The following is a 13005-nucleotide window of genomic DNA, read 5'->3' on the forward strand; positions in this document are numbered from 1 at the left end:
TCAGGCTTAGAAAAACAGCCATTTGTGGAGTTTGCCCAGCTTTGAAGGGCCAGGAGCAGGCAGCCGCACTTGCTCTGGAGAGATGGAGGGGGACTGATGCAGGCCAGCCTGGAGAATATATTCCAAAGCCATGAAACGTGGGATTGGGCACCCAGCCACCCATGAACTCCTGGGAGGGAGCCTTGGACTTCCCGTCAACACAGGAGTCTGTGGGGTAGCCGCTCAGCCAGCACTAGGAATGTCCAGGCAGCCCACAAGGCTCCCTCTGACTGTCTGTTTGTGTCATCTGACAGCACAAACCCTCATTCCTGGAGGACAGCCAGACAGCTTCACGATTCTGATTTGCACCTAGCTGCCACCTGTCCACAGCCTGCTGCCAGGGGTTTTGCCCTTAGGGCAGGACCCCAGAGGGAGAGCCCCAGGCATGACACTGGAGCAGAAAGCTGGAAGTCTCCGGTAGAGGGAGAGCTGGCACGTCTGTGTGCTGGGGTGAAGGCAGGCAGCCCAGACCCAGAAAAGCACAGATGGAGGAAGCAGACCCAGGCATGGGGGCAGACTGCCAGCTTTCCTCAGGTAGGCATGGTCAGGCCTCAGTCCTCACCCTAGGGAGCAGGCTGGGAAGGATGGGGCTGGGTGGCTGGTGCCAGAGAACCGTGCTCTCCTCGGAGAGCTCTGGGCTTATTGGCCAGGGGTGCAAAGGAAGGAATGGCCACTGGCGTTAGGAGGCGGGGGTTCTGAGGCTAACTCCACACTGTTGCCGTGTGTGATATCCTCCAAAAGCCTTCCCATCTTTGAATGTCTGTGCCCCCAGTGAACCATAAGGAGGGATGCTCTCTCAGACCCCTTCTCATTTTGGAGATGCAGATGGATTAGCTGCACTCCAGAGCCTTAGGGCAGGTGTATCGCCTTCATTTCCTGTCTGCAAAATGGGCACGATAATTGTTGCCATTAGCAACATTCCAGGGAGGGCATGAGGCTGGGCAAAGGTCCAGGAGTTCGACTGAACTTGTTTGGGAACTGGGGCATTTGGAAATTGTAAGGGCTGCAACCCAGCAGGGGGCCTTAGATGCTGCAAAGCCTCTCCTCCCACCCCCAGCCTTTTCCTCCCTCCTTACATCCCACCCCCAGCACCCCCTAAACAGCTGGGAATAGAGCCCAGGGCTCTGAGCTCAGGCCTCCGAATTCCTCTATCGCCCCTCCTGCCTTCTTCAAGGGAGCTATTAATTGTAATTGAAGCCTCCTAAGTTAAAAGCTGCGCACAGATTTAAGGATTCTTTCATCCCAATTACACATCATTTCTGGCTGCACTTTAGTGCCAGGCTTTTATCTGTTGTTCTAGGGAATCACTTATCGGCCAGAGCAGCGGGCTCCACATAGATTTCTTCCTGATTATGTTTAATGGCAAATGGAGAGTTAACCAGCCTCCCTCCCAGGAGCTGTGTCTGCAGTTTCCCCAGCCCAGCCTGAGAGCAGCCCAGGAGAGCAGGAGGGAATGGACCAGGAAAGCCATGGGGACCTCCATGTCCTGGACTGGTCAGTGCAGGGTTCGGAGGGATCCGTGTGGCTCAGGGTGGCTGAGGGGGGAATCCTACCCCAACTCTCCAGGTGACCCAAGTGCTCCTTTCCGAAGGCTGATGGCAGCTACTCGTTTACTCCGTGCATTTTGCAACTATAGGCATCTATGGTGTGTCAGGTCCCGAGCTGGCATCATCTCCTCACTCACATCTGTGTGCGCCCAGCTGCCAGAGGCACTGTGACACCCACGTACACACACTCCCAGGAGCATGCACACACACAGAATCAAAGAAGCCTACACACACACAAACACAGAGGAGCGAGCACATACATAGAGTATGCATAGACGCCTGCCCACACATTCACACGCTTACAAGAGCACGCAGAGACGAGCACTCGTGCATACCCACAACAACACCTCCATACACAAGGACATACTCTATTTGCACTGACCCCCCTACTCTTAGCTCCAAATACACTCTCAGCTCAGCCCCACGTGGGCACACAGTTTGACTCTTTATCGTCACATGGAGACTTCTCTGTCTGTCATTCACAGATCAGGCTGTCATAGGAGCTTGGAATGGATCTTGGAATGTCAGGTGACAGGATTCTAGAGTCAGGCCCTTGTGCCACAGAGCCCCCTGTGTCACCCACTTCCATTGTGTCCCTGAGCCCCATCTCACACCCAATTGGATTGTACCGTGTCATGGAGCTCAGCGGGCTACTCAGTCCCAAGGTTGTTACTCTGTAAATTTCAAACTCAGCATGTCCAAAGTGGAACTCCCGGTCTCCCCCAGACTTTCCTCAACTGCAGTCTTAACCACCTCAGCTCTTGGCAAATCCTTCCTTCCACTGCTCAGGATGAAACACTGATTCTGACACCAATTATAATGTGTAGGTGTTTTCTTTTTTCCCACACCACCAAGCAATTCTCTGATACCAGCCGGGTGTCCTACAATTCAACCCACTTCTGACGCTATCTGCTGGGAGACAGCATCAGATCCGCAGGTTAAGGGCTCAGTCCCCTAAGACCGCCTCCCCTTCAGATGTCAATCATTAGTCCAGGTTGTTACCTGTGCTTCTGACCCATCAATTCTAATCAGAAGTTCCCACAACCTCCTCCTTGTGTTCGAATAATTTGCTAGGGAGGCTTACAGAACTCAGGAAACCAGTTTACTTACCAGGTTACCAGTTTACTGTGAAGGGATATAACTCAGGAACAGCCAGATGGAAGAGATGCACGGGGCAAGGTATGGGGAAAGGGCTTTCATGCTATCTCTGGGCACCACTCTCCTAGTACCTCCAAGTGTTCACTAACTGGGAAGCTCTCTGGACCCCGTCTTTTCGGGTTTTACATAAGCATGATTGATTAAATCACTGGCCATTGGTGATTGAACTCAATCTCCAGCCCCTCTCCCCTTCCTCTAGGTAAAGGGGGAGGGTGTGGGGGGACTGGAATTGAAAGTTCCAACCCTTTAAATCATGTGGTTGGTAGCTTCCATCCTACCTAAGGGTTTTCCAAAAGTCACCTCATTGACATAACAAAGGACACCTTCATTGCTCTCAGCACTTAGGAAATGCCAAGGGTTTTAGGAACTCTGTGCCGGGAATGGGTACCATTATTATAATAAATACCAACTATGTATTTATTATAAATCACAATATCACAAACACCTTGGCATCATCCTGGACTCCTCTCTTTCTTTCATTTCCTACATCCAGTCCATCAGCAAATTCAGCTGGCTGGATTTTAGAAATACATTCCTAATCTGACCACTTCTCACCACCTTCACTGCCTCTGCTAAGACCTCTACTTGTGTAACAGAGAAGAGCAAACCTGACTCCATATTGGATCTATTCCTTTAGCTTTTACCCTTTATGCTCTGTTGCCTGTGCTTAGTCATGCTGGCTCTGCACCTTTTGCAAAAGAACCATTGTCTATAGCCTGAAGTATACATGACAGCCCGTTCTCAAGGCTCTGACCTTTAAAGGTGCAATACTCCATTCACATAGAGATAAAAAGTTGCAGAAGAGAGAATAACATTTGTTTTGTTGGAAGTTTACAGGAACTTTGTGGCCAGACCACCTGTGAACAGCTGTAAGAACAAAGGATTCCTGAGCCAAGAAGTTTGCAACAACCAGACACACCCCCTTTCCTTTTAGCAGGAAAGAAGCCTGAATTCTAACTCAGGGAAGATGGTTCTTTGGGACGCTAGTCCACCATCTTCTTGGTCTGTTGGCTTTCTGAATAAAGTCGCTATTTCTTGCCCCAACTCCTGGTCTCTCAATTTATTGGCCTGTCGTGGGGTGAGCAGTACGAGCTTGGACTCGGTAACACTTGGTTTACTGCAAAGACCTCCAAATAGGTTGGCTTGCTTTTGCCCTTCCACGGCAACCAGAGGAAGTTCCTTTCATTTTTTTTTTAAAGATTTTTTTTTTGATGTGGACCGTTTTTAAAGTCTTTATCGAATTTGTTACAATATTGCTTCCGGTGTTTTATGTTTTGGTTCTTTTGGCCTTGAGGCACATGGGATCTTAGCTCCCCAACCAGGGATCAAACCCGCACCCCCTGCATCGGAAGGTGAAGTCTTAACCACTGGACCACCAGGGAAGTCCTCCAGAGGAAGTTTCCAGTCAGAAGTTTCATGCAGTTCTCTACTCCTTTCAGAGAAACGGTTGAGGACCTTGCGGTGGCTGCAAGTCTCCCTGTGACCTCTCCCCTTCCCCAGCCTGTCCTGTCTTCTCCTACTTTCTCTCCTTCCTTTCACTCCAGCCACACTGGCCTCCTGGCTGTGCTCTTGCCTTTGGGTCTCTGCTGTTCCCTCTCCTCCTAGAATGCTTTCCTTCCACATCTCTGCCTGGATAACCCCCTTTCCTTCTTCAAGTCTTTGCTCAGTTATCACTTCTTCACGAGATCACCTTGACTATTATATTTAATGCCCCTATCTGCTGCCCCATCAGCCCCTACCCTCCCAAAGGCCCTTATTCCACTCTGGTTTTCCTTTTTTTCCCCACAGAATGTAGACTTTCTGTCGCAGGTTGGGTGCACCAGGAAACAGACTCTCAAATAGTTTTGCTTGCAGGATGTTTCTGGAGGAGTTCTCAGATCAACACTTCTGGGGAGGAAGGAAGCAGAACTGGGCAGAGCGAAAAGCTGGATTGTCACAAAGATCCCAATTGATCCCATGTGGAGCTGGGATGACACTCACAGTTGCTCAGTATTGAGGCAAGGGCATAGGGGCCTTTATGACCACTTATGGACCAGATGTTGGATGTGGGGAGTCACCTTGAGGGGAACAGAGCTATCTTCTCTAAGGGCCGTTCTGGAGGAGAGGGACTCAGCTGACTGCCATGGGCTACCAGTACTCCTGGCAGCTGGGAAAGTGACTGCCTCAGTTCAGATGTGGAAGAGCTGGGAGCCATACTGCAGCAGGCACCTCACCTTTCAACATACCCAAACGAGTAAGTGTGATTGTACTATAGTTGGTGTCTATGTCTATCTCTCCTGCTAGAAAATGAGGACCAGGGGAGGGAAGGGCTCTCTGTGGGCATAGCTCCCTGAAGTTTCCTAAGTGCTTTTAACAGTTTTGGCCCACATTAGGCTCTTCCTAAATATTTGCTGAATGAGTGAATGAGCCTCCCATTCTCCATGTTCTGCTTGTCTCAAGGACAGTGAGTTTCCAACCTTATTGGAGTCACAATCGCAGTTCTGCCATCAATGAGGTGTTGCAACCATGGGCAAGTTGTCTAACTTCTTGGAGCCTCTGATTCTCCATCCGTGAAATGGGATAATAGAAATGCCCACCTCACAGGGTTTGGAGAGGATGAAATGAGCTAATGCTTGTAAAGCACTTAGCAGGTACCTGGGACAAAGTTGGTAATCAGTAAATGCTGTTGATGGTGCTGTTCGTGCCTTGGAACCTTCCTGCTCTGGGTTGCTGCCAGGATTCAGATCAGACTTAAAGACAAAGCTGAAACCCCAGTGGGGGTAGCTTGACCTTCCAGGTGTACAAGGAGAGGTGGGTTCTGTTTCTGCAAGTCTGATATTCAGAGCTCAGTTTTCGGCGAATGAGGGTAGAGATCTGCTCATAAGCTGATGGCTGGAATCCCCACCTCTGGAAATCTCCGTGTGTAACAGTGTGCTTATGTGTCTGTATAATGTTTGTATGGAGATAATGCAGGCCGTGCTCAAAGACGTACATTCCTAAAGGAGCATTCGTCCCAGTTGTTAGGCCCACACAGGAAGCCAGGCATTAGCGGCGTCTGGAGAGGTCAAAACAATTATCTCCCCTTCCCCACCTTCCGCTCACTCTTTGCCTCCTGCATGGGCTCCTCCCTCTTTGTTCTCCTGAATGACCTTGCTTCCCAATCTCCAGTGACCTTGTGGTCAAATCCAGTGGAACTCCTTGATCTCAGCAGCAACTGATACTGATCACCACTCTCCAACTTGTGTTGCCTAAGATCACTCTCTGGGTGCTGTGGGTACTGGGGGATGGCCCAAGGCACCGCCCCCTTGGGACTGAGGTACTCACCCTCCCAGTCAATGGGAGCGTTGGTGGCCAAGAGCATTCCACTGAGTCTCTCCCCGAGAATTGTCTTTGGTCTCTCCCAAGGTTACTCCCCTCCCTGGAGGCAGTTCGAATTCAATAACCGAATGATGGGTTTTGCCTCATTTGGGGACATCTCTACAGGGTTATACCTGCTCTAGAGATTTCTGTGGATTTGACTGAGGCCTTGTTGCAAGTGCATCAGAGTTCATCTTCTCCCTCTGCCCAGTCCTGCTGCCCTTCCTCTTTCACAGATGTAGATGTAGGTGCTGAGATCACTGCCCAAAAAGCCCCCTGCCCCCCGCCAACCCCCGCATGCACATCTCCATCTTCGATCTGTTTCTAGGGAACCTGACCTCCTACTACAGTTGGTGCTAGGAGTGGTTCCTAGGAAACAGACTCTAAAGCGGGAGTTTGGAGTTGTATCACCCACTGGCTAGTTGGTAATGAGAACCCCATCGCTGGTGGTAGGCAGAAGTCCTAATAAGCCCCTGACATGCTCCAGCACTGCAATTGTTCCCACTTTTCCCAGTGGTGAACTGGGACGGGCACTGTTGGAAGGGAACACACTAGTAGGAGTAGTATCACGGACACTGGAGAGGCTCAGAGGAAATCGTAATGATAAAGAATACGGAATTAGACGACTGTTGCTGGGGGCTATCAGTGCATTGGAAAAAGACAATGAAGGCTGAGGGTGTTTCATCACCAATTTGAGGTAAAGTGTAAAAGCCAGAGGGCCTGCTTGCCATTGATAAACAGACTTTCTTCTGCAGCTGGAGGGCAGAAAAAAACTGAAGTTTGGCCCAGGATTTAATTACGAGAGTAGCAGATTTCCAGAGAAAATTGAATTCTCAACATAGCAAGTTGGCTATGCCTTGATTGGTCAGGGCTTTGATTGGGAAGGAGTAGGGCTCTAACAGTTGGGACAGAGACATCTGGGCTGATGAACCTGAATGCCTCCAAATGCCAGGTCACGCTGAGCCCTCTGAGGCAGCCGAGTGTCCTTTGCTTTCCCACTTGAGGCTAGAGCTCCCCATGCTTGAAGAGGATGCAGAGGCTTCTACCTTGCAAGAAGCCAAGCATCATGTAACATCCTGCCCCTTACCCTCAAGTTCTACTCCCCATCCCCTTCTGGCAACCCAACAGAACCCACCTGCTAAGGGAAGGAGTCACTTCAGGACTTGGCCAGGCTACACTAGCAGGAGCCAGGTGTTAAACTTCATTTCTCTCCTGCGTCACTGGCAGTCCCTCTGCCTCTAGTCTCTACTCTGCCGGTCCACCTTCCATGTTGCCAACAGAGGAATCTTTCTAAAACACATCTCATCATGTCTCTGCCATGCTTAGAACTCTTCAGCAGCTCTTCATTGCCTCTGGATGAAGTCCACATTTTGGGGCTCAGTGTTGCTTCATCTCTTACCTCCTCTTTTATGTATTTTTCTTTTTGTACCTGCCATGAAGGCTACCACCTCTGAGCCTTTGGCTTTGCTGTTTCCTTTGCCTGGAAACTCTCTCCTTTTCCTCACGTCAACCAGGCACCTTCCTGTCCCCCTTCAAGTGCCACTGGGTCACCTCCTTTGGAAGACACTGTGTTTGCCTCCCAGCGCCCCTCTTCAGGGCTGGCACCCCTGTCCTCAGCTACTGAGAGCACTGGCTCTGAGAGCTTACAGCTGTTTCCTTCCATGGGAATGCTTCTCAGTTACAGAAGGCACCTTGCCTAAGGTTATGCCCCCTGCCAGGGCCAGCCCCCAGCCAATGCTGACTGAGGAGGGGGGTAAAAAGATGCAGCCACGTTGCTGGTCAGTTGCTAGCTTCTGTACTCATTTATAGGTTTATTGCTCCAGAGCACTCCTCTGCTTCTTCCACCCCCATAAACCTCTTACAACATTATTTCTAAGTCTGTTCCCAGAGAACCCAATCTAAAATACCTCTTAGGGTAATCTGAGATCCTCTTTCTCTGGGCTCCTTTAGGACCATGCATATACATCTGATACTGTGTGTTTTTCACTTACCCATTGCTGTGTAACAAACCAACCCGGGACTTAGTGGCTACAAATAATAATTGGCTTTTTTCCTCATGACTGGCCTCGACTGGGCAGTTCAGCTCCATCTGGTGAAGCTGGGAGCCCCACTTATCCTCCAGGGCCTCTCTCCTTGTGGCCTCTAATCATTTAGTAGTCTAGCTTTGGCTTCCTTATAATATGGCAGCTGGACTTCAAGGGGGGAAGACCTGGAAGTGACCATTCCTCTTAAGACTTGGGTTTAGAAGGCTGAGAACCTCATTTCTGCTGCATTCTACAGGTCAAAGCAAGTCACCACCAGGCTGGCCTGATTCAAGGGGAAGGGAAATAGTTTCCACCTGTTGATGGGAAGAGCATCATTTGTGTCCAGGGATGAAAGGGAATAGTCAATGACCATATTCGGAAACTATCAACCACAACATATAACAGTCATTATGCTGGGAGCTCCTTGAGGGCAGGGATTCAGCTGTATATTCTCTATTCCTAGCCGGGGCACTTCCAGGAGATGTCAGAGATTTTTGGTGACAGAGTGAGCTCACTCAGGCTGTGTTTGGTCCCCATAGAGCCTGGGGAAGGGGTAGAGAGGTAGTCGAGCCAAACCTTAGGCTGTCAGCTGTCTCTATTGGAACATCTCTTTAATTTCCAAGAGAGCAGATCCAAATGTGTCTGGGAGTCTGTTTCTGGGCACAGACTCTGCCCCCTGGGGCACGAGTGGGACACATTTATTCATCCACGTAGTTGCACAGGGCCCAGGATCCAAACACAGACTTAATAATTAAGGCTCGTCTCTCCTCTTTCTTGTCATTGTACATTTAGAGCATGTGGAAGTCATTAGTGTTGTTTGTCCAATATTTCGGCTACGCACCTGCTGAACACATGGAAGGATTGTACTTCTTGGCCCTCTTGTGGTTGGGTGCAGCCTGGTGATTAATTTTGGCCAATGGGTTGTGAGTGGAAGTGACTCATGCCATGTCTGGGCATTTAATTGCTGTGTGGAGCTCTCTCCAGAGTTCTTTCCTTCTGCCTCGGTGACTGGCAATGTTGGAATCGGTGTCCGCTCCCTTCAGTCGGGTAAGGAGCCATGAGCAGAGCCCCAGCTGACCTATGATATGCAAGAGTAAGAAGTCGTCTTTGTTGTGTGAAGCCACTACCACGAAGGGGTTGTTTGTCACGGTAGCATGACCTTGTAGCCTGACTGATACAGGGTCCTGGCTTGACCCAAGCTAGCTGAGCTCATCTTAGATCTACCTTATTTCAGGTAGATCTGGAGTGAGATGGGGGCAGGGCTCTTTGGAAAGAACTCACCGTCAGGGAAAGAGGAATAGTTGTTGGAGCGGAGATCCTAAACACAGGCCACCTAACATAAGAAACGAATTCTAATGAATTCTAAGGAATGTGTTAGAGTTATAAAGGCTTCATATTAAAATTGAATGGAATAAATATTCAGGAAAGTGGGAGCATTTTAAAGATTCCTACCCCTTTCTCCTCTCCATATATATATTCTCCCTCTCCCCCAACCCCCATTCCCATCACCTCATTCACTGCTAAGTCTTTGAATAGTTGTCTTAAAGGCAGAGTGATTTGAATGCCCAGACATTTGCATATGGGCTTTCCTTCTGTGGCTTTCTTTATTCTAGTTCAATGTCTCTCTAACTTTGGTGTGCCTAAAAATTCTTGTTCATCGTTCTGTAAACAAACCCATAGATGCTGGACTTTATGAGTGGTTTAAGAGTTTTTCAAAGGGACTTTTGACTACGCAATTCTTATCTTATGCACAGACTTCAAAATCTAACCCCCATGTAAGATGAGATTCCGTTGTGCAAAACCAAAAGAACCTTGCAAATTTCATGAGATGCTGAGAGCACAAGATGTCAGCAACAGCTGCTCTCAGCCCATCATCCACCCATCACCCAAATCCTGTTGATTTTACACCCATGGTCTAAGCCTCCATCGGCTTGTGTCTGGGAAGGGTTCCTCACTTGTCTTTTTGCTTCTCCTCTTGCCGCTTCCAGTCCATTATCTACAGTGTAGCCAAAGTGATCTCTTCCAAACACCAAATTCCTCCTTCACTGGCCTCCTATAAGTCTTCCCCAAATCTTGAATGAGGTCTTAAGGCCCACAGGACCTGGCCCTTGCCTGCCTCTCCAGCCTCATTTCATGGCAGCCTCCCCCTTGGCCTCTGTGATCCCTCCACGCTGGCCTTTCACTTCCACCAACACTCTCATCTCTCTCCCCCCATCACAGAGCCTTGGCATCTGCTCTACCACCTGCTTGAAACGTTCTTCCTCCACCCTCTCTTTTTTGTCTGGTTCACTCCCGCTCGTGTTTCAGATGTCAGTTCAAGTGTTATGTCTTCAGAGAAGCATTTTTTAAATTGAAGTATACTTAATTTACAATGTTGTGTTAGTGTCTGGTATGCAGTAAAGTGATTCAGTTATACATATATATTTTTTTCATATTCTTTTCCATTAAGGTTTATTACAGCATACTGGATACAGTTCCCTGTGCTATACGGTAGGACCTTGTTGTTTATCCATTCTATATATAATAGTTTGCATCTGCTAATCCCAAACTCCCAATCCAACGCTCCCCCATCCCCACCATCCCCCTGGCAACCATAAATCTGTTTTTTATGTCTGTGAGTCTGTTTCTTTTTCGTAAATAAGTTCACTTGTGTCATATATTAGATTCCACATATAAGTGATATCATATGGCATTTGTCTTTCACTTACTTTGCTTAGCATGATAATCTCTAGATCCATCCATGTAGCTGCAAATAGCATCATTTCATTCTTTTTTTTATGGCTGAGTAGTATTCCATTGTATATATGTATACCACATCTTCTTTTTTTTTAAACATCTTTATTGGAGTATAATTGCTTTACAATGGTGTGTTAGTTTCTGCTTCATAACAAAGTGAATCAGTTATACATATACATATGTTCCCATATCTCTTCCCTCTTGCGTCTCCCTCCCTCCCACCCTTCCTATCCCACCCCTCCAGGCGGTCACAAAGCACCGAGCTGATCTCCCTGTGCTATGCAGCCGCTTCCCACTAGCTAACTGTTTTACATTTGGTAGTGTATACATGTCCATGCCACTCTCTCACTTTGTCACAGCTTACCCTTCCCCCTCCCCATATCTTCAAGTCCATTCTCTAGTAGGTCTGTGTCTTTATTCCCGTCTTGACCCTAGGTTCTTCATGACCTTTTTTTTTTTTTTTCCTTAGGTTCCATATATATGTGTTAGCGTATGGTATTTGTTTTTCTCTTTCTGACTTACTTCACTCTGTATGACAGACTCTGGGTCCATCCACCTCACTACAAAATAACTCAATTTCATTTCTTTTTACGGCTGAGTAATATTCCATTGTATATATGTGCCACATCTTCTTTATCCATTCATCTGTTGACGGACACTTAGGTTGCTTCCATGTCCTGGCTATTGTAAATAGAGGTGCAATGAACATTGTGGTACATGACTCTTTTTTTTTTTTTTCTTTCTGTACGCGGGCCTCTCACTGTTGTGGCCTCTTCCATTGCAGAGCACAGGCTCCAGACGCTCAGGCTCAGCGGCCATGGTGCACGGGCCCAGCCGCTCCGCGGCATGTGGGATCTTTCCGGACCGGGGCATGAACCCGCGTCCCCTGCATCGGCAGGCGGCCTCTCAACCACTGCTCCACCAGGGAAGCCCTACATGACTCTTTTTGAATTATGGTTTTCTCAGGGTATATGCCCAGTAGTGGGATTGCTGGGCCGTATGGTAATTCTATTTTTAGTTTTTTAAGGAACCTCCACACTGTTCTCCATAGTGGCTGTATCAATTTACATTCCCACCAACAGTGCAAGAGGGTTCCCTTTTCTCCACACCCTCTCCAATATTTATTGTTTGTAGATATTTTGATGACGGCCATTCTGACAGGTGTGAGGTGATACCTCATTGTAGTTTTGATTTGCATTTCTCAGAGAAGCAGTTAAGCCAATTCATTCTTTATTTGCTCTCATACAGTGGTTTGCTTTCCTTCAGAATATTTATGTCAGTTTATCATCATACACTAATTTATTTGATTATGTGATGCCAAATTGCTTCTTCCACTAGAATGTAAGCTCTAGGAGAGCAGGGGCTCTGACTTCCTTGTTACCCTTTTATCCCAGACCGTGCAATAGATATTTGGTGCATGAATGATTGAATGGTGCTGATAGTGGTGCAGTGATAGCAGCAGTGGCAGTGACATTGATGCCAGTGATGGCACATCTGTTTCTTGCTCTTTTGGGCTATTGTTTGCTGTCATTCTTGTGTGGCCTGAGAAATAGGAGTTAACCTCCAGGTGCAAAAACCAAGACCCAGCAAGTAGACAAGACTAAGGGTCAATGGGTGGCCGAGTCAAGGCCAGAATCAATCTTCGAGATTCCAGATATTGAATACTTTCTCAGACAGGCTACTACTTCTTGGCCTTGACTCTGACAAAACAGAAGATGTCTTCTGAAGTCTCCAGGGTGGATAATTTGTGGGATACAGATAGTACAGTAGCATCTTTTACAAACGGTCCTCTTATCTCTCCTCCACTTTCTTCCTTTTCCGTTTTCTCTCTCTCTTTTTTTTTTTTTTTTGCGGTATGCAGGCCTCTCACTGTTGCGGCCTCTCCCGTTGTGGAGCACAGGCTCTGGACGCGCAGGCTCAGCGACCACGGGCTCACGGGCCCAGCTGCTCCATGGCATGTGGGATCTTCCCGGACCGGGGCACGAACCCGTGTCCCCTGCATCGGCATGTGGACTCCCAACCACTGCGCCACCAGGGAAGCCCTCCATTTTCTCTTCTTACTTCTCTTCCTTTTCCTTTGATTCAAAAATCTTATTATTATTATTATTTTTGGGAAAAGATGAGCATGGGTAAGAGTTTTTGAAATGTTGGTGAGAGAATAAAAG

Source organism: Phocoena phocoena, chromosome 1, assembly GCF_963924675.1.
Source record: "Phocoena phocoena chromosome 1, mPhoPho1.1, whole genome shotgun sequence".
NCBI lineage: Eukaryota > Metazoa > Chordata > Mammalia > Artiodactyla > Phocoenidae > Phocoena > Phocoena phocoena.